We start from the raw sequence: 19066 nt of genomic DNA, 5'->3' as shown, positions 1-19066 counted from the left end.
GGGCACGACCCCAGCCAGGGTGATGCCCAGCTCCAGAGAGCCGGGTGCACCGGAGCCGACGGAGCCCGCCGTGTGGAGGGGCGGCGGCCTTGCCGGCGGGTCCCCAGGCTCCTCCCCTGGGGTGGCCGAGCAGGAAGCGGGGCAGGCGCGGCGGGGGCGCGGCGCGGGGGCGCGCGGGGCGTGCGGGCGGGCGGGCGCGGGGCCCGGCGCCGGGGGTATGCGCGGGTCTGGGCGAGCAGCCCCGGCGCACAGCCGCGGCCCCGGGCGCGCGGCGCGGGGCGGAAAAGCCTGTTTACACAGACTGCACACCGCCTGGGGAATAATGCAGTAAAGGAAGTGAGCAGGCTCGGCCTGACTGCTCCAACTTCCTGCTCTCACACACAGCAGAGGAAAAAAAAAAAAAAAAAAAAGAGGAGCGAGAGAAAGAAAAAAAAAAGGGGGAAAAATCAGGATCTCATTACAAGAGCAACAGACCGTCTGCAGACGCCTGTCAGCATGGAAAGTCGGGGGCTTTCGCCCGGGTCCTCCTAGAAATCTCCCCGAGAAGACTCCCAAACGCTCCCCCACATCTGGGTAGGTTGCAGGACTGCTTGCCTGTTGCTCCGGCGCTTGCAAAGTTTTCTTCGGGGTAGTTTTTTTTTTCTTTCTTTCTTTCTTTTTCTTTTTTTCCCCCCTTCTTTCTTTCCTTGGGCTGGTGGGGGTGGGGCGGTGGGCGCTGTGGGGTGTGGGTTGTGGATTGTGGTGGGGGAGGATGGGGGTGCGTCCCCGCGGGGGAGGATGCTGCGCGCCGTCACCGCCACCGCCACCGCCGCCGCCGCCACCACCACCACCACCGCGGGAGCCCGTGTGCCAGCCTGGGGGCTGCGCTGCGAAGCTAGTGGAAGGCACCCGGGGCGTGCAAGCTCCCGCACCCCTGCAGGCTGGCGAGCGAGGCTCCGGGGCCCTGGGATGGAGGCTGGTGGCCGGAGCCGGCTGCGTGGCTGGAGGCTGGGTCGCCGCTGACCTCCAGCTGGGGCTGCGGTCGGGATTCCCTTCGGGATGGGCACCAAGGCGCGGGTGCTCAGATCCAGGGAGGGCACAGGGCTGGAGAAGGGGGGTGGAGGACGTGGGCCGTGGAGATGTGGGGCCCGGGGCTGCGTGTCCACTCTTCGCTGGGCAGGTGACCCCCGCCCAGGTCACCGCCCCAGGCGCACGCCCAGTCCAAGGGACCTTTAAAAGCCGGCCGAGGCTGCTGGTCGGGATTCGGATCTGGGAGATGGGCCGGGCGAGGGATGCTCTTGAAGTTCTCACTTCTTTAACTGCCAACAACTGCCTGCTGGCCTGTAATGTTACTGGAACTTTTTATTTTATTTTATTTTTTCTGGGGGGGGGGGAGAAGCGGGGATTAATTTGGGGGCGGGAGCTAAAAAAAAAATTAAAAGGTCTCCGTTTTGTTACGTTTTCTGAACCGAATCATTGCCGAGGGTAAGCTGCAGTTACGCGGCGGGTGGGGGTGGAAGCAAGAAAGGCTATTTCAGAAACTGCAAAAGGGGCTTTTTAGAAGGAAAAAAAAAAAAAAACGAGTGTCGGGAGAGTTTCTGGCTTGTCTGGAAACGGCAAGACTAATTGCCGTGCGCTTCCGCTTTGAAACTGGCTGCAGACAGCATCTTGAAAATGACTCACTGAGGAGCTCACAAAGAAACTGTGGTTTGCTGCTTCTCAGGTTTATGTATTTGTGCCCTTTTACAGTTTCCTTTGTAGTGTTCGAGAGGGTCCCCCCGCCCCTTCCCCGCCGGCCCCCTCCCTCCCTCCCTCCGTCCTTCCCTCCCTCCCCGCTTTGAAAGCCCCTTTGCTGGCCTTTAACTCCCTCCAGCCCTCTGCCCGAGGTGGGGACAGTTGGGGGTGGGGGGAGGCCGAGTTGTTTTTGGAGTTGGCTGGGGAGAGGGTTAAAGGGATTCTGCTGCTGCAGGGGGAAAAAAAAATCCTTGAATTTTCCACTGGCTGCCGCAGGAAGAGAGAGTCCCTTCAGTCATTGCTAAGTAATGTCTGCACACACACACACACACACACACACACACACACACACACACACACACACACACACACCGACTAATCTCATTGGGAGTTTCCGCTGCTCCGCACAGGAGGGGTTTTGTGCAAGCCACTGTCAGCCTGCTGCCTAGCCAGGCAAATCACCGCCTTATTGACTTAGAGGTGCCTCCTCCACCCCGCCAGTCTTTCCAGGGCAGTCCCAAAAAAACTTGCAAGTCTCTTTGGCCATTTTGGTTCTCAGGCGAACATGCTTTTCGTCCGTGCGTGCGTGCATGTGTGTGTGTGTGTGTGTGTGTGTGTGTGTGTGGTTTTGTTCTCTGTTGTCCAATCAACTCTTACACACACACACACACACACACACACACACACGTCTGCCCATCCTCTCCCATCTGTGCCTCGGCTTTGTTGGGGGGTGGGGGCTGGTGGGGGGGGCACGCTGGGAAACCCAGCATATTCCGGGCATCTATTAAAGAGCCTAAATCGATTTCTGAGCCTTAACTGTCCAACAAAATATTCTCTGGTCTCTCTCCTTTTCTCCCTTTCTGTGGCATGCATTTATTTGGAAAAGGTCAGTTATGGGTTTGAATTTATGAGGATTATAAAATTAGAGATTGTGTGAGGAGGGCGTACAGGTCAGACATTTAAGGAGACTGTCGGACATCAGTGTCCTAAGAGCTTCCAGTAATGACTCTGCTTGCAAAACCCCCGGAGCATGAAAAGGGATGGCCTTTCGTTGCCAAATATAGCTCAGGCCTTCTGGCTTTTTCATTTTTTTCTTAAGTCTTTAAATGTTGACTAGAAATGTGTAGAGTTACTAAAAAGGACAAAGACTTTTAGGGAGCCCCCTTGGAAGCACAGGACCCTTTCTTGACCTCTTCAGACTTCTAAGGTGTTGCCATGACTTCTCCCGTGGCAAATGTACCCCCCAAAACAACCCAGCCAGCCCACCCTATCTGAGTGAGTGGGCCCAAGTTCGAGATTTCTCTTGCACCCTTCCTTGGGCTGAGTGACTGAGTTGGACAACAGAACTCCAGCTGATGGGGAGGCCTTCCGAGTGCTCACATGCATCGTCTTACAGGAGAGTTCCCTGAGGTCCAGGTTGTGAAGAGTGGTTCTCAACCTTCCTAACGCTGCGACACTTTGGTACGGTTCCTCATGCTGTGGTGACCCCACCACCATAAAATTATTTCCATTGCAACTTCATAACTGTAATTTTGCTACTCTTATGAATCGTAGTGTAAATATCTGATATGTAACCCCCCCGCCCAAGGGGTTGCGACCTGTAGGTTGAGAACCGTTGTTCTGATCAGAAGGAGGACGGGTGTCACAGAGTCCATCCAAGTTGTTGAAGATGCTTGAGATCTGCTTCTGTGGTTTTTCTTCAGGGCTGATTTTTGCTTCCTGTAAAGAACACCTACGAGGGTGCCACTGGCATCCACCGGCCGATGCCAGGGATGCTGCTACTCATCCAACAATGCCCGGGACACCTCCCCATAAATAATCCGCCAGCCCCAAGTGTTAGTAGTGCTTACACGGAGAGACCCGTTCTCATTCACCTTAATGATGACCATGATCAAAAGCTCTCACGGGTATTCATTCAACAAATGGGCATCAGAAGTCTTCAGTTACCCTTTTCATGAGGGCAGCATACTCTTTATGTCTGTTTCTGTCTCTGTCTGTCTGTCTCTCTCTGTGTCTCTCCCCCCTCTTGTCTGTCTTTTTTTTTCCTTCGGTGCCACAGAATGACAGATACTGACATTGTGATGCCGTGACTTTTGTGAGCTGAATTTTTGAACCTCTCTCAGCTCTGACTCTTCACACAACCAGTACTGAAGCCTTTTAGATGGGAAGGGCCGTATTTGGATGGGGGAGAGCAGGATTTTTTTTTTTTTTCAATCAGCCCCATTTGAATTTTGAAGTTACCTAAGCATTTATTAAAAGCCTCCCCTTTTGTCTTCTGTAAGAAAGCAATTAATTAAAAAAAAACTACTGCTAATATACAGTAAATGTATATTACTGCTAATATACAGTAAATGCAGCTCTGAGGTCATACATTAAAATTTATGTTTGTCATAACTTTGTGGAACTTAAATCTGTTCCTGAAATTGCTTTTAGAGGACTTCCAGGCAGTGTGTATAAATTAAAATATTCCTTCTCAGTGATCAGATACTGGATTTTGTGTGTCCTGTGCCACTAAATTATATGTATATAGATGGTATTGTCAGATGTCAGAAAACGTAACCCATGGCAAGCCCGGGGCACTTAATTAAAACATTCCCCGTGGATGGGACTCCCTGGAGTAAGGTGAGTTACTCCTTACTAGTAGGTCGTTTGGGTCCTTGACGTGAGTAGGCAAAGACATGGTCCTCTTTCCTTTCCAGGCCTCAGGCTCCTCATCATGCATAAAAAGCAAAGGGCTCTCCCTTTGTTTTGATTTTACCTTGGTGACCCTTTCCTCAGCCTGCTTTTATTCACTCGAGTTTGTGAGTGGCATGACTTCCCTCACATTCATCAAATAGCCTTGTATGTTCCGGGCAGACATTTTCTGTGTAGTAGACGCCTTAGCTCCTCTTGGTTGTTGGAGGGTGATTTAGAGCAGGTTGGAACCACACCAGTCAAAAGGCATCTTCTAAAAGTTACTTTTTCTGTTTTTCTTGGTTGTGAAGCATATCACAAATTACCCTAGGAAAACATAGAAAGCCACAAGGACAACAATAAACATATCCAAAAGTCCTGCTGCTAACATGGCGTTGTATATTTTTGTAGTCTTTTAAAATGTGTGCTGTGTATACAGACGCACAGGAACATGTGTGCTCACAAGGTTTTATTTGGAGTCATGTCATACTTTTAAAAATAGCTGATTTTCACATAGCATCCCACATGGTGCATTTTATTAATGAGCACCGAGACTCAAGTTGCCAAACATTGAGCTTGTGTTTCTTGGGGATGGGTTGACACGATTTCTAATGAACTGGTCTTGTGTTCTGTCTTCTGGAATGTTTTCAGAATGCTGCCCTCTTGAAAGATTGGGTTCCTGTGTGCTGTGAAATTTGGGATTTTGATGAGTTTCTCTATGACTTAAGTGTGAGTCATGATTTGCAGTAGAGTATCGAGCTGTGGTAACAGGAAGTGAGGGCCCACTACGCGCCAGAACAGAATGCTAGATGAAGGAAGAGAATGGAGGTCAAGCTGAAAAATACACCTTGTGATGATCCAGATGTGGAGGGGAGGAGTTCCGGTCCACGTAGACAACCCTTATTTATTGCTGTATCCATACCTTCCAAACTTTGGTGTTTTAAATTGATTTTTTTTTTAGAAAAAACCCCTCAGTATTACCATTGCCAATGGCCAGTTTGAATTGAAGTCAGTTTTTTGGTCAAAACCGTGGCAGTGACATCATGGTGACTCCATTTTTGCCATGTAGAGCGCAGGGCCAGCAAATTAAATTACCCCTGTGTTTGTGTGTTTAGGGTTCTGTTAACAAATCCTGAAGGCCTCCAAAGGTGGTAGCTCATGCTGTCTTTTAAGTAACTGCTCTTCAAATATTTAACTCTTTGTGATTCTCTTCCACAATCAGAATTAATATAGCCTTGTACTTATTTCTGGAAATCTGCACCAAGGTCAGCAGTTTGAGAATAAACTTTGCAGTGGTCACTTCAGACAAATGTGATTTGGGTTGAATTGTCACTCAATGACAGAATGAACTCTAGCAACTTTACTGACATGTAGTGATGTACATTTCCTGGGAAGAATTACCGAACTATTTTAGAAGTTAAATAGAATTCATTTAAAACTTAGCTGAGAATTCTACTTGTATATTTTTTAAAGTAATCAAGGTGATTGGTTGTAATAACATTCGGATTTGAATCAAACTAAAGTAAGTTGACTCACACACTCAAAGTGGCTCAAAGGCTTTTCATATTTTTAAGTATTTCTCAAGCCATAGGAGCTAAGGCATTCCCATTTAGCCGCGAATCTGATAGGAATCATGGAGTAGATATAAAACACAAATATCTGGATGTGTTTTCTGAAGACTATTTAGGATAGGGCCCTCAGCAATAGGAAAAACGAACCAAGACAAAAAAAAAAAATAAGACCCTGACATATTTTTTACCTTAACAAAAAGGAAATAAGTGTTGCTGCCTTGGTGTGTACACCTTTGACACCAGTGTTTGGGCAATCGAGGTAGGCTGATTTCTACGAGTCTGAGGCTAGCCTGGACTACAAAGTGAGACCCTGTCTCAAACAAGTAAGCAAATAAACAAACAAAAGAAGACATTGGTTTGCATACATTCATATGTAATATTTTTATTTCTATCACTTTGCATACATTCATATGTAATATTTTTATTTCTATCACTTCAAAGTATTCTCTGAATACTTTGAAGTGATAGAAATAAAAGTATTCCCTGAATACTTTTTCATTCCAATGGGGATAGTTTCATGATTCTACCAAGCAGATTTTTAAATCCCAAAATTCCTTGATAAAATACTGCAGTCCTTTTACTTAACTGTACAGCTAAACACAAATCAGTAGGATATGTGGATTTTCTCATCATACAGGGAAGAATCTTTTCTAGTTTATTTGATGTAAAAAAATATTTAACCAGTGTCGTAGGGAAAATGAAAGTATTGCTTTAAAACTAACTGGGTTGAAGGGATATTACTTAATCATTCTGTGCCTCAGTTCCCCTGGATGGTAATGTGACTGAAATGGGGGGGGGCTTGAATGTCAAGTCCCAAGTCCTATAGCGGTTTTCTTGGAGGACATACATGGCCTTGTGAAAATGTGAATGAATTTTTGCTGCTACCTTAGGACCAAATGTAGCAATTTAAGTTTCCCGTTGATTTCACTTGACCCTTTATTGAATAAGGAGGATCCAAAGAAGGACAGTGCCACCCGCCTGGCTTCCCTCCATTCTCCCTTGAGTTTGGAGGCAGAGCTGAATGTTGTGCTCATTTCCAATGACCTTCTGTCCTCTCATACTGCGGAGCACAGTGACTGAGCTGGGTTGAGCTCGGAGCCTGAGTTGTCCCAGGGAAGGTCCCTATCTCCAGGCTAAGCCCTACCTCTTTTGTGTGAGCGTAGTGGTACATACGTTCCATCACCTCTGCTGCTCAGAAGGGCACCCACCTTCTTTATCCTCCCCTGTCCCCAGACCCTGGCAGCACCAGGAGCCACAGTCCTTTCCGAGCTCACACCAGCCTTCCTTGCGCTGGCTTCTCTGCCCCACCAGATCCTTCTGGAGGATGCAGCTCAGGGTAAAGATGCACATCTCTAACTGCAGCTGCACACTGTAGATGCGGCCAGCCTCATCAACATGTGGTCCTTTCTTCTGTTCCTCAAGCGCTTACGGATCCCCCTGCACTCTGCTGGGAATCCACTCTTCAGAGGCTTGCAGTCTACAGTCATCCTTTATTTATTTTTGGAATGAACTTAGTAGTTTTCCTGTTTTTTTGGCATACAAGGTAGTGGATATCATCATGTCATGCATGCTCATGTATGTACATCACTGTACCATGCTGACACCCCTTCTCTACCCGCCTTCCCTCCCTCCTCTCCCCCCTCAACTGGTCCTCTTCGGCTTTCTTTATCTCTCTTCTCATCTCATCTCATCTCTTCCCTTCCCTTCCCTTCCCTTCTCCTCCTCCTCCTCCTCCTCCTCCTCCTCCTCCTCCTCCTCCTCCTCCTCCTCCTCTCTCTCTCTCTCTCTCTCTCTCTCTCTCTCTCTCTCTCTCTCTCTCTCCACCTATCCCCTCCCTGGCGAAGCCTGTGCTGGCCCTCAGCCTTCCCTTGGGACCCCAGCCCTCAAGAGAGGCTTTATTCCCAGGTTTCCTCATTACCCAGATTCTTGCTCTCTGAACCCAGGAGCTAGACAGTTACAGGTGTGTATAGCTGGAGACTGGCTGTTATTCCCAATTACCTATTATTACCCCTTGCCCCAAACTCCAAAACCAAGGGTATGTGATAATATGTTGTCTGGATCCTTGAACCGGGTAGCTTCAGAGAGTGAGGGATGCTGGCCGGTGTGTGCAGCCTGATGTGTTTGTTCCACATCTGTGATGCCCATCCGGCTGGGCGCTCGCTTTGGGCCCACATCTGTTTTTCTCATCCTTATGTCCACCCAGCACTGTGTGCAGCACCTGGCACTTGGTGAATTAAAACCAAAACAAAGCCAAGAAGCCTTATCAGTGTAGCCTGGGCTTGATAAACGGCCTTGTTGTGCATAAACCCAGCCCTTTTCTAGACAGTGTCCTGCTGAATTGCTAACAGGCAGGTCTCCTGGCTAAATTATAAAGCCAGCCAAGAAGAGTGCTTGTGACATTCGCCATGGTTTTTTATTTAAACTTCCAAGGAAGGTGGATGTTCAGAAACTGGGTTAGTTTGTTACTATTGAGACAAACTTGGCTCTGATTTTAGGATCAGTGTTCGACCGAGAATGGCCGGCTCATTCAGCTCGGAGGACTTTCCTAGAAAGCGCTTTCCTGCCAGAGTCCATCAATTTTAAAGACACCCTACTCCTTTATGGAAGATTTCAGGACAAGATCCTCACAGTTGCCCTGATCATCCGTTTTGAGTCCTGCTGTGTTTGGATGAAAGCCTTTCTTTACCTAGAACAGCTGCACAGGAAGTGTCTGTCACCTTTTGAAATCAATGATGTTTCTGCTGGAGTTTAAAATAATAGAAAAGATGGGTTAAAGACCAGCTCATTTCTTGACCAAGGAGGACTAGTTATACTAACTAGTTTCCCCTTAGTTTTGCGAAGGAGCCCTTTGTTGGGGTCAAGTCTGTGTTAACCAGAATATATGATCAAGCAGGTACCCTCCCCCACCCCCAGCCCTGCTGCCATGATCTTAGAAAAAAAATGACCAAAACAAGCCTCAAGATTTACCCCAGGGCCAGCTCCCCAGTATGACTAGGAATTAACTGGGAGACTGCTCGCGCCCATACCTTGTCATCCTCAAAATGATGTCACCTACACCCACAGTGCTCACCTAAGGAATACTGTAAGCAAGAAAAGGGGGTGTTGATGTTGGATGACTTATCTGACACTCCAAGTTAAGAACGTCTCGCTGGAAGGCTTCACTGAATCTGGACTGGAGTGTCCCCACGCCGTCCCCTTATTGGAGTTTGTTAGATTTGCCTTTGGAGGCGGAAATATAAACTCTACTTATTAGGATTATTTTTAAAAAATGAAAGAGATTGGTGTGGAAAGGGGAGTGTACAGTATGTGTTTGCTTAGGTAGACAGTGGCTGCTGGGTCTAAGAGAACCTGGCAGGATGTGACCTCAAAAGTGACCAAAACAGCCGGGCGGTGGTGGCGCACGCCTTTAATCCCAGCACTTGGGAGGCAGAGCCAGGCGGATCTCTGTGAGTTCGAGGCCAGCCTGGGCTACCAAGTGAGTTCCAGGAAAGGCGCAAAGCTACACAGAGAAACCCTGTCTCGAAAAACCAAAAAAAAAAAAAAAAAAAAAAAAAAAAAAAAAAAAAAAAAAAAAAAAAAAAAAGTGACCAAAACAGTTCTTCCTCCTATGTAAGGAGCAGGGCTGCCTGTGTGTGGGATTTGAGCCCTCCTTCTGTACCTAGGGAGGTGCCCAAGGAATGTTGTTTACTGCGCCTCTCTACCCGGAAGAATCATTGTTTCAATATAGGAAGTCAGGCGAGAGCCTAGGTTTACGCTACAGTTTTCAGGAAAGAGAAAGCTTAGATTCCCCATAATGCCAGCCAGTCCCATTATGGACATAGAAAGGAGGCACCCAGGCAGTTAGTGCTGTCTGTAAGGTTAAGTAGCAGATTCGCTGCCTTAGTTTCTTTGTGTGATCTTGGACTTGAACTCTTGGAGTGCAGGACTCAGGAGCATTGATAAGGAAGTTATCCCCACCTTTGTCCATCTCTAGTCTCCAAGCTTCACCCTCAGAGGCCATTTAGACCAGAAGGCATTAGGTTCTCTCTGTCTCTGTCTCTTTCTCTTCCTCTCCTCCCTTCTCCTGTCTCTTTAAAAGAAAAAAAAAAGTATTTTAGAACTGTACCTCCAAATGCGCCTAGGCAGAAGCACGTGGTCACATCTGGATTGCATACCCAGTGCCGGTAGAGAAGGCCTTGGGCAGACTCCCTTCATCTTGGATGACTGAGGCAAAAGCAGTGTGATCAGCCAGCCACTTGGTATCCCTGGGTTTTGGTGAATTCCCTTAATCCATCACTTTACTGTTCCCGACTCTGAATGTGTGATATGTGGGTAAATAGACTCATGTACATGATATTGAAATTGTCTTTTAAAGTGAGTCATTTTAATCACCAAGATGCCTGAATCAAATGGGATGATTGACACAAGAGTTCTGTGGTTCTCAAAAGGTGGAAGGTTGGGTTGGGATACAGGTCAGTTGGGAGAATGCCTCACTGGCACACGTGACCCTGGGTGCCATCCCAGGCACCGCATTCACTAGGTGTGGTAGAGTAGCTCGGTCATCCCAGTGCTCCGAAAACGAAGGCAGGAGAATCAGAAGTTCGGAGTCATACTTGGCTACGTAGTTAGAAGGCCAGCCTGGGCTCCACGAGACCCTGTCTCAAAATGCCAGGAGCAGTAGCAACAACAAAAACAGTGTTAGACCTAGAATTTTGTCCTTAAAAGGGCAGAAGCTGTCCTGGGGGAATGGCTTAATAGTTCCCTATTACCTTTAGAGCGCTGATTGGATCCCTAGGTCCCATGCGTGTGGCAGCATTTGCTTGTAATCCCTGTTCAGGGGAGGCAGAGGTAGGACAATCCCTGGAGCTCACTGGACAGTCTGTCCTTATTCCAGAAGGTGGATGCCATTCCTGAGAACGACATCTGAGGTTGCCCTCTGGCGTCTGTATGCATATGCCCTCCAACACGAATACACACACACACACACACACACACACACACACACACACACATACACACACACACACACATACACACACACACACACGTGCGCGCAGAAACTTTAAGACCTCGTTGTAGAAGATTATAAATTCGCTACTAGATTAAACTATTTCACTTTTCAAAGGGGTAATTTTCTTCTCGAGGAAGGGGGGAATATCATCTAAATCCAGTACTGGCTATTACTATAGCTAATACATTCATGCTGAGAAAAAGAAACAACATCAAGTTGTATGTGGTATTTCAGAAAGAGCCACCTCCATGAATGGCAGATTCCCGCGTAGGAGTTCAAGGAGGTGAAGCTGCTTTGGAATGAGGGTCCAAACGTTTGAGACGGGTGCCATCTTTTTCGTTAGATTCTTTTGAAGACCTTTATGCAGCATCATTCATGAGACCTGAGTGAATGGTCCATTGGCAACACAGCACTGTGTACTTGTTCGGTGCGTTTTGATGGCGAATTTTTGGAAAGGTTTTAGGTGTCAGACACTGGAGAAGACTTCAGTTTTGAAGTCACGCACTGTGCATTCTGCAACCGTCTTCTTATCAATAACAGCATCTATGAAGAACACCAAGGCGTTTTAAATGTGTCCCCTTTACTGTCCCATTTCACTTACTGTTGCTGTCCAGGTGTGGTTTAAAATAGACATTCATGAAGAGTTGGGTGACCTGGCTTACTCACTTACCTCACCACCACTGGGCTGTTACTTCCTGGTTTTTTTTTTTTTTTTTTTTTTTAAAAAAAGAGCTTTATTAGATGTTATTTGTCATTGGAGGGAATTCTCTGCATGTGTCAGGTCCCGTCTGACTAGACTTGAGTCCATGCAGGAAAATACATGGCATGCGGGCCAGGGAAGCTGATGGGGCCAGTCGCCACCTTCCTGACTTCAGATGCCACCACACCTCCACACATGCCCACCACATGAGCGGGGTGACGGCACACTGAGGACTCGAGCGTCACTTCCAAACAGAATCTGAAGACCAGACTGGGGTGCGAGCATTATGTCTGGAGTTTGTGTTTCCTCAAGTGTGAAACAGCTTTGCTCTGAGAATGATAGCAACGCTGAAGTGGCCACAGCCTCAGAGCCCAGAAGCACCCAGCTCCTAGCACAGCACCCTGTGAGGGGCTCTCTACGCTTCTCCAAAACCCAAACACGATGTCTCCAGCCAGCTCTCATCCATAAACACCAGTAGCACATAACCGCTTTGTGTGAGAATACTGTCTGTCTCTAGCAGAATCAAGAGATCTGCTCATGTCAGCCCTCAGTCTCAATACTGGCAACTGTTTTAGTTAAGCAAAAGCAAAGGAATTATACTACTGTTAGCCTCCTGTAAAATATCAGTAGTTCCAAGGTGCTATATAGAAACATTTTAATTTTTTTTTTTTTTTTTTTTGGTTTTTCGAGACAGGGTTTCTCTGTGTAGCTTTGCGCCTTTCCTGGAACTCGCTTTGGAGACCAGGCTGGCCTCGAACTCACAGAGATCCGCCTGGCTCTGCCTCCCGAGTGCTGGGATTAAAGGCGTGCGCCACCACCGCCCGGCGAAACATTTTAATCTTAATCATATACTTCTAAACAAAGACAAGATCAGCCAATTGATTTCTCTCTTTATTTCTTTATCTATGTACCATTAAGAACCAAGAGATTTAAAATAGTTGCAGTGGAGTTAGTTCTGGGAGAGAGAGGGGTTGCTAGTCTAGGAGGGCTGAGAACTGTCTGAAACAAGCTTCTTGTTATTCCATTGATGATGGTGGTTGTGGTTGTGGTGTGTGTGTGTGTGTGTGTGTGTGTGTGTGTGTGTGTGTGTGTGTGTGTTAGAAAGAGACAGAGTGACAGAGATAGACACTTGAGAAATTATCATCTTAACTTTCGTGGAGAAGACAAGGTTCTAAGCTTCCATGGTAGACATGGCTGTTCTCCTTCGCCAGGGCTTCTGTGAAGGAAGCTGGAAGGATGTGGTCCAGGATTCCTATAGCTCATTCTGGTTCCCTAGAAAACTAGTCTAACGCACCACACATTTGGGAAGCAGATCCTGATGGAAAGCTGTGTTTTGGTGATGACAGTTAATGACATGGAGATAAACAACCTGTCTGTTGCCTGTGACACTCACAGTGGTCTTAGAAGGAAAGAGGTAGTCATGTTCTTATGCAGCAGGACCCGGGAGAAAGGAGAGGACCTGTAACTGTCTCCAAGAATCTCTCAATGTGATGTCAGAGGTGGCCAGACCAGGTGCAGCTCGCCGGGAGAAGAGGAAGGTACCCGGATGGCTGGGTACGGCTGTGCAGACTTCCCATCCCCAGAATCCCCCGGGGTCCTTTGGAGAGGAAGGGATTGCGAGGCAGCTCACACCTAACCCCACCTGGGACCCCTTCCTTCCTAGGCTTGCACCATGCTTCCTGACCCCGCTCAGCCCCTGTGCACAGGAGCGAGAGAGGTCTCTTGTAAGCAGGCGAAGGAACAGTGCGGGGACCTTCAGCTGGAGGAGCTGCCATGACTTTTACTCAGTGTTTCAGTTCGCGCCCCCCCCAACCCCCACCCCACCCCATGTTTCCACTGGGTGGTGCTACAGGAATTCCTACCTTTTGCCTCAGGAGTTTCCCCCTTCCCAGAAAGACGCCTCTGGAGCATAATAGGAGGAAGTCCTGATTTAGAAAGGTTTTGCAGTTTCAACACAATGGGAGAGCTGGAGGATGCTCTGGCAGGAAGCGCCTCGGTTTCGGGATGTGGAAAACCCACCGTCATTCTGTGGCGTGCAGAAGTGTTCTCACTGCACGGGGCTTGTATTTTCGCCTCCACCAGCCGCCCCCGTTAGCACCCTAAAGCTTTCAAGTTTATCTGAAGGGTTCCAGTTTTCCGTCTCCCGGAAGTGGCGTGGAAGATTGCCTTTATTTTGATTTTTTTTTTTTTTTGAAAAGCCACCTTCAGGTATCTAAGTGAATAAACGCTTCCTGATGGTAACACAAACACAGACAGACATAAGAACGCCTCTTTCTTAAGAGGACCGCTGAATACTGGAGTCTCCTCTTACTGGAAGGACCGTGCATTGTTACTTTGTTATTTTGCTGTTCCTATTTGTGGTGCTTGGGGGGCCTTAACCCATGGTCTCAAGTGTACTGGGACTGCTCTAGCCTTTAACTGTGCACCCAACCTGGAGTATATACTTTTTATTTGCAAAATACTTTCAATCTTAAAAAAAAACAATCTTTTACTTTGCCCATGGTCCTGTCAAGAGTGACCTTTGCCTTCTGTAGATGGGGAGCCTGAAGGAGAGCTACCAGTGTCCTGTCTCAGAACCTATAAACTCAAAGGCTTGGTAGGCATCAGGGTTTTTTGTTTTTGTTTTTTCATAGCCCAACTCCCAATGTCCATCCCCCGCCCCCAATGCACAAGACTGAATTTATTAACATTATAAGCTAGAAATTTGGGGAGAAGATTTGCCATTCCAGGCAAGGCCTCTGAAATACACAGCTAAAGAGTGTTGGGGAGGCGTGCCCACTGCCTTACATTGAAAGTCAACTTTGAGGACAGTTGGCAAGGTTTTAGTAAGTTGAACTGCCCGTCTCTGCCTGATGGGAAGTCACTGAGGCTGCTCTGGGTGCCAGGGCCCTTCCAAGGGCCCTGGCAAAGTCGGGGTCCCCAGGCTGTCCCTCTCCACATGAGGAGCAAGTCTCACGACTCATTTCTTGAGTGCCACGAAGTGCCCATGTTTGGGGTTAGGTTTACCTTCCTTCCGTCCTCAGGTTCCAGAGTCCTCGTGTCCGCACGTCCAATAAAAGGACCGGTCCCTTCACCTCTGAAGAGCAACCGAGTTCTGGAGTTCACAGAGGGCTCATGGCCTGTTCTGTCATTTGTCACCGACCTTTAGCCTGGCCTGGTGGCACGGGCCTGAAATCCCAGCTGCTCAGGAGGCTGAGGCAGGTGGATTACAATTTCAATCAGTGTCATCTTAGGCTCCATGATGAATTCAGCGTCAGTCTTCTACTTACCCAGATTTTGACTTAAAATTTTAAAAAGTGAGTGGAGAGTTAGGCCCACTTGTCGCTCTGAGGTTCAATTCCCCATTAAACAATCCCACTGGGTGAACCTGGCAGGTCCATCGGATGCCTTTTTCCTGTCTGTTTCTCTGTCCTTCCCCCATCCGTCTGTCCGCCTGTCTATTTCTATCTCTGTTCATCGAGGAAACTGGCTGAAAGAAATTGTGGCAGAATAACTCAGATTCCTTTTATTTTTTTCATTTCTTTGAGACAGGGTCTCTCTATGTAGCCTGGGTTATCCAGAACTTGCTCTGTAGACGAGGCTGGCCCCGAACTCACAGAGATCCACCTGCCTCTGTCTCCGTGTACCACCATGCCCAGCTCGGATTCCTTCATCACACGGCCCAGTCGGAGTACCTGGAGTCACAGAGTGGTGAGATCAGAAATGAAGGGCACCTCTGTACTGTATCCTGCTGAGAATGTCACTTTGCCTTCTGACTGTTGTCTTAGCAGCAGAGAGGTATGGGAAACAAGCCTCCAGAGCAGTTGTCCTCAACCTTCCTAACGCTGCGACCCCCTTAACACAGTTCCTCATGTGGTGGGGACCCCCAACTGTAAAATTATTCTTGTTGCTACCTCATAACTTTTTGTTGCCACTGTTAACAATCATAATGTAAATATTTGTGTTTTCCCATGGTCTTAGGTGACCCCTGTTAAAGGGTTGTTTGACCTCCAAAGGGGTTGCGATCCACAGGTTGAGAATCACTGCTCTAGCGTGGCAGTGTGCGTTGTGATTAGAGATCTGGCCTTGGGAGCAGATATTCCTGGGTTGGGGGGGGGGGTGTCTGTCTGCTCTTCTGGTTCCTGGGGCCACGTGCATCTGTCTTCCTGTTTCTAAGTCTTGGCTTCCTGGTGGACAGGCCTGATGGGGAATGTGAATATGTACTCAGCGTACTAAACGCAATGCTTGGTGCATAAATGGCCATCGAAGGTTAACAGTTAAAGGCAAGGCTCCTTTAAGGGTGGAAGTTTGGGCCTGAGCTCTGTTCTGAAGAAGTCCATGGTTCTTAGTATTGGCAGTGGTGGAGAATGCAGCTAGTGTTTCCTCAGACCAGGACTCTTGATTTGGAACTTATAGGTCCCTTTTAGATGGCTACAAACCCTGCTGACATGCTCTGTCCAAGCATACACGGGTTTATATCTGTATGCATAGACATGTATATAATATTTTTCCCTCAGGGAGTTCTCAAAATGGTCTACGGGTCAAATGCATGAGGAGGACCCTTCCCTGTGTCTATGATGATGATGATGTGTGTGTGTGTGCCCATCTATTTTAGGTGTGTGACTATATGTTTTAGGTGGAATAGATTGTTGCTATTTAACAGCTTTTGACTGTAAGAACAATAATTTCATATAGTTCAGCCTAGTAGACTGTGATAGTGAGGAAAGGTAACTTTGAGTAGTCTTATAGCGGGGCTGCCTGTAGTGAGGTGTATATTTACAGCTTCCTTTCCTGTTCAGCACCAAAGCCTGGCAAGTTCAAATGCATCAGGCAGCTTGTAAATCTATTTACCTAAAACGACTTCTGTTGTGTCTTGTGTTTTACTGGAGTAGTCTTGAATTTTCACTGGAGATTCGATTGAATTCAGGGATTCATTGCTTGAGAGAAGCCAAAAAGTCCGACAGGCGCGTTCTTAGCCGTAAGCATATGAGCGTTCTTTTGGAGAGAACAGTTTGGCCGTCGTGTGGAGGGTTAAAATAGAGCGGACACATAGGCCGAATGAAACCAGAGCTGCAGTTACAAAGTGGGACAGATGTGGGAGGCCAGGTTTCCTGTGGCCCATTTTCCAGTTTCCTGCCTGCAACCTGCAGAAGAAGAGGAAGCTGTGAGAAGCCTGGGATGGGGGCTGTGCCTCGAGCCAGAAATAAGACTCATGCAAAGAGCCTGGACAATGAAAACAATCGCACAGAAAGTAAATGTGCAGGTTTTCATCCAAAAATGTCTGGAAAGGAACAGCCCTGCTGCTGCTGCCCAAAGAAAAACACAGTCCGCATCCCTGGGGTACGGGGGTGGGGGCGGGGCAGCTGTACCCACCATGCCGGAACCTCTGTGTTTTACAGCCCTCCTCCTCCTCCTCCTCCTCCTCCTCCTCCTCCTCCTCCTCCTCCTCCTCTTTCAAGACATGGTCTGCTTTGTGAGCCCAGCTGGTTATCTGGAAAGATTTTTTTTCCACTCCATAGTGCTATGGTTTCTCATTCCGTCTCCTGGACCTATTGATACCCAGAGAGGTGGACATGGACAGACCAGTGACTGCAGCCTCCCTTGCGAAATCTGGGTTTCTTTCTTTGATCTAGCTGCTCCATAACACTGTGGGCTGTTGTTTTCAAATAAGCAAGGAAGTGGAGGTTTGTCTGTTGAAGATACCTTGCATGCTCTGTTGGTGTGGCTGGCTACCCGGATAGTGCATGTAGGGTTCAGATGACCAGAAGGCACTGGCAAAGTGTATCATGCCTTATTTTTCCAAGAAAGTGATTGCTAAATATCTGTGGGACCCTTAGCTTTTATTAAGCATCTATGAAGCCAAATACTTCACCTCCCCCAAAGAAAATGAGATAAAAAAAAATTGGGACCATTACACGCCTGTTTAGTGGGTGCTTGTCTTTCATTGTGTGTTGGAATCGCTGGGGATGCTAATGAAATACTGGCTAAAAATATTTAGCCACGCCGGGCGGTGGTGGCGCACGCCTTTAATCCCAGCACTCGGGAGGCAGAGCCAGGCGGATCTCTGTGAGTTCGAGGCCAGCCTGGGCTACCAAGTGAGTTCCAGGAAAGGCGCAAAGCTACACAGAGAAACCCTGTCTCGAAAAACCAAAAAAAAAAAAAAAGAAAAATATTTAGCCAGTTTGTGGAATCCTTGCTTCTTATAAGGCAGCTTTGATGGCCACGCATAAGCTCTGCCGCCGCCTGCTAGCACGCAGGATATTACTCTGAACTCCAGGGCTGCCCCAGGTAGAACTGAAAATTGCATCTTTGAGGTCCATGGAAAGGTGTGTGCTTCTGGGACACGAGATATTTATTTATCCTGTAGATGGCCCACCTCTTCTCTAGGCCCAGAAAGAACAAAATGTACCTTAGGAAGAAGCTTTGGGACATTGCCATATGAGAGATCAAAGAGGGTCTGTGTGAGGCGGGCTAGAGAGGTCTGAACACGTGGGATAAGATAGGGTTGGGCTGTGCCCCGCCGGGGTGGGGTGGGAAGTGGATGAATTTGCGGATGTTGGAGGAAGTAGAAGGACACTGTCGCAGTGGAGACGGTGTAGACATCCATTTAGTTTCCAAAGAAAACAGCCTGGTATGGGAGCCACCAGCGGGCCAGGCCAGTCACTTCTAATTTACCCACAGATGACAGAGTTCCAGAAGAGTTGGGCAGTTTGTGTAGACAGTGAATTGTGACCCTGTTATGACAGTGGCTGTCGGGGATTTCTCCCGACAGTTCTTCCTCAGATGGGAGAACCGTTGTTAAAGCACGGCAAACTGCCGGGCATAGTCTAGAGGATAAATATCGAGGGTGAATAGTACTCGCTTCTCCGTGCTGTTCTCTCGTTCCTTTTAAAAACATCCACAATCTGTAACTTATTTACGGAACAGAAGGAGAACACCGACATTGGTTGTCCCACGGGAAGAGCTTTGGGGAACATGAACCCCTTGACCTCATATGTTTAGTCTTCATTTGTGATGGTCGGCAATGACTAAAATGTTTCTACCTAGGGAGTTCCAGGACAGCCAGGGCTACGGAGTGAGACCCTGTCTCAAACCAAAGCAAAAAGGTAAAAAAAAAGGCAAGAAAGGAAATCAAAGAGCATCCCTTTACCCTCCCAGCTGCCACTTCTGTACAACGGCAGAAGCAAAGCGGACATGCTGAGAGAATCAGGTGCCAGTCAGTAGAAACCAACAAGCAAAACAAAGCAAAAAAACAACAAGCAAAGTGGGGTTTGGGATTTCTAAGAGCCGCAGCCCAAACCTGGCTTGGAGCGAGGCGGCTGCAGCCAATTCACAGGAGGACGTCTGGCGCCACCCTGTGGCAGGCGGGGAGTAGCGCGCCCTCCGACGAGCGGACCTGAGCTTCTGAGGGGTAAGGGGGGGCGGGGAGACAGATCTCCC

The 19066-nt window shown here is 47.9% G+C and overlaps 1 protein-coding gene across 1 annotated transcript in view; it reads left to right on the top strand.

Moving 5' to 3' along the window:
- Window positions 1–202: 202 nt before the first annotated feature.
- The window catches only part of Elk3 (ETS transcription factor ELK3), a 64170-nt gene continuing 45306 nt past the window's right edge, over window positions 203–19066 (top strand). Inside the window, exon 1 of the mRNA XM_052753127.1 lies at window positions 203–573. The gene's annotated coding sequence lies outside the window, so the exon portion shown is untranslated. The remainder of the gene's footprint in view (window positions 574–19066) is intronic.

The sequence above is a fragment of the Peromyscus californicus genome, unplaced genomic scaffold, assembly GCF_007827085.1.
Source record: "Peromyscus californicus insignis strain IS unplaced genomic scaffold, ASM782708v3 Scaffold_24__1_contigs__length_46423439, whole genome shotgun sequence".
Lineage (NCBI taxonomy): Eukaryota > Metazoa > Chordata > Mammalia > Rodentia > Cricetidae > Peromyscus > Peromyscus californicus.
Note: the sequence above shows the minus strand (reverse complement) of the source record. Positions and strands in the feature narration are given on the sequence as shown.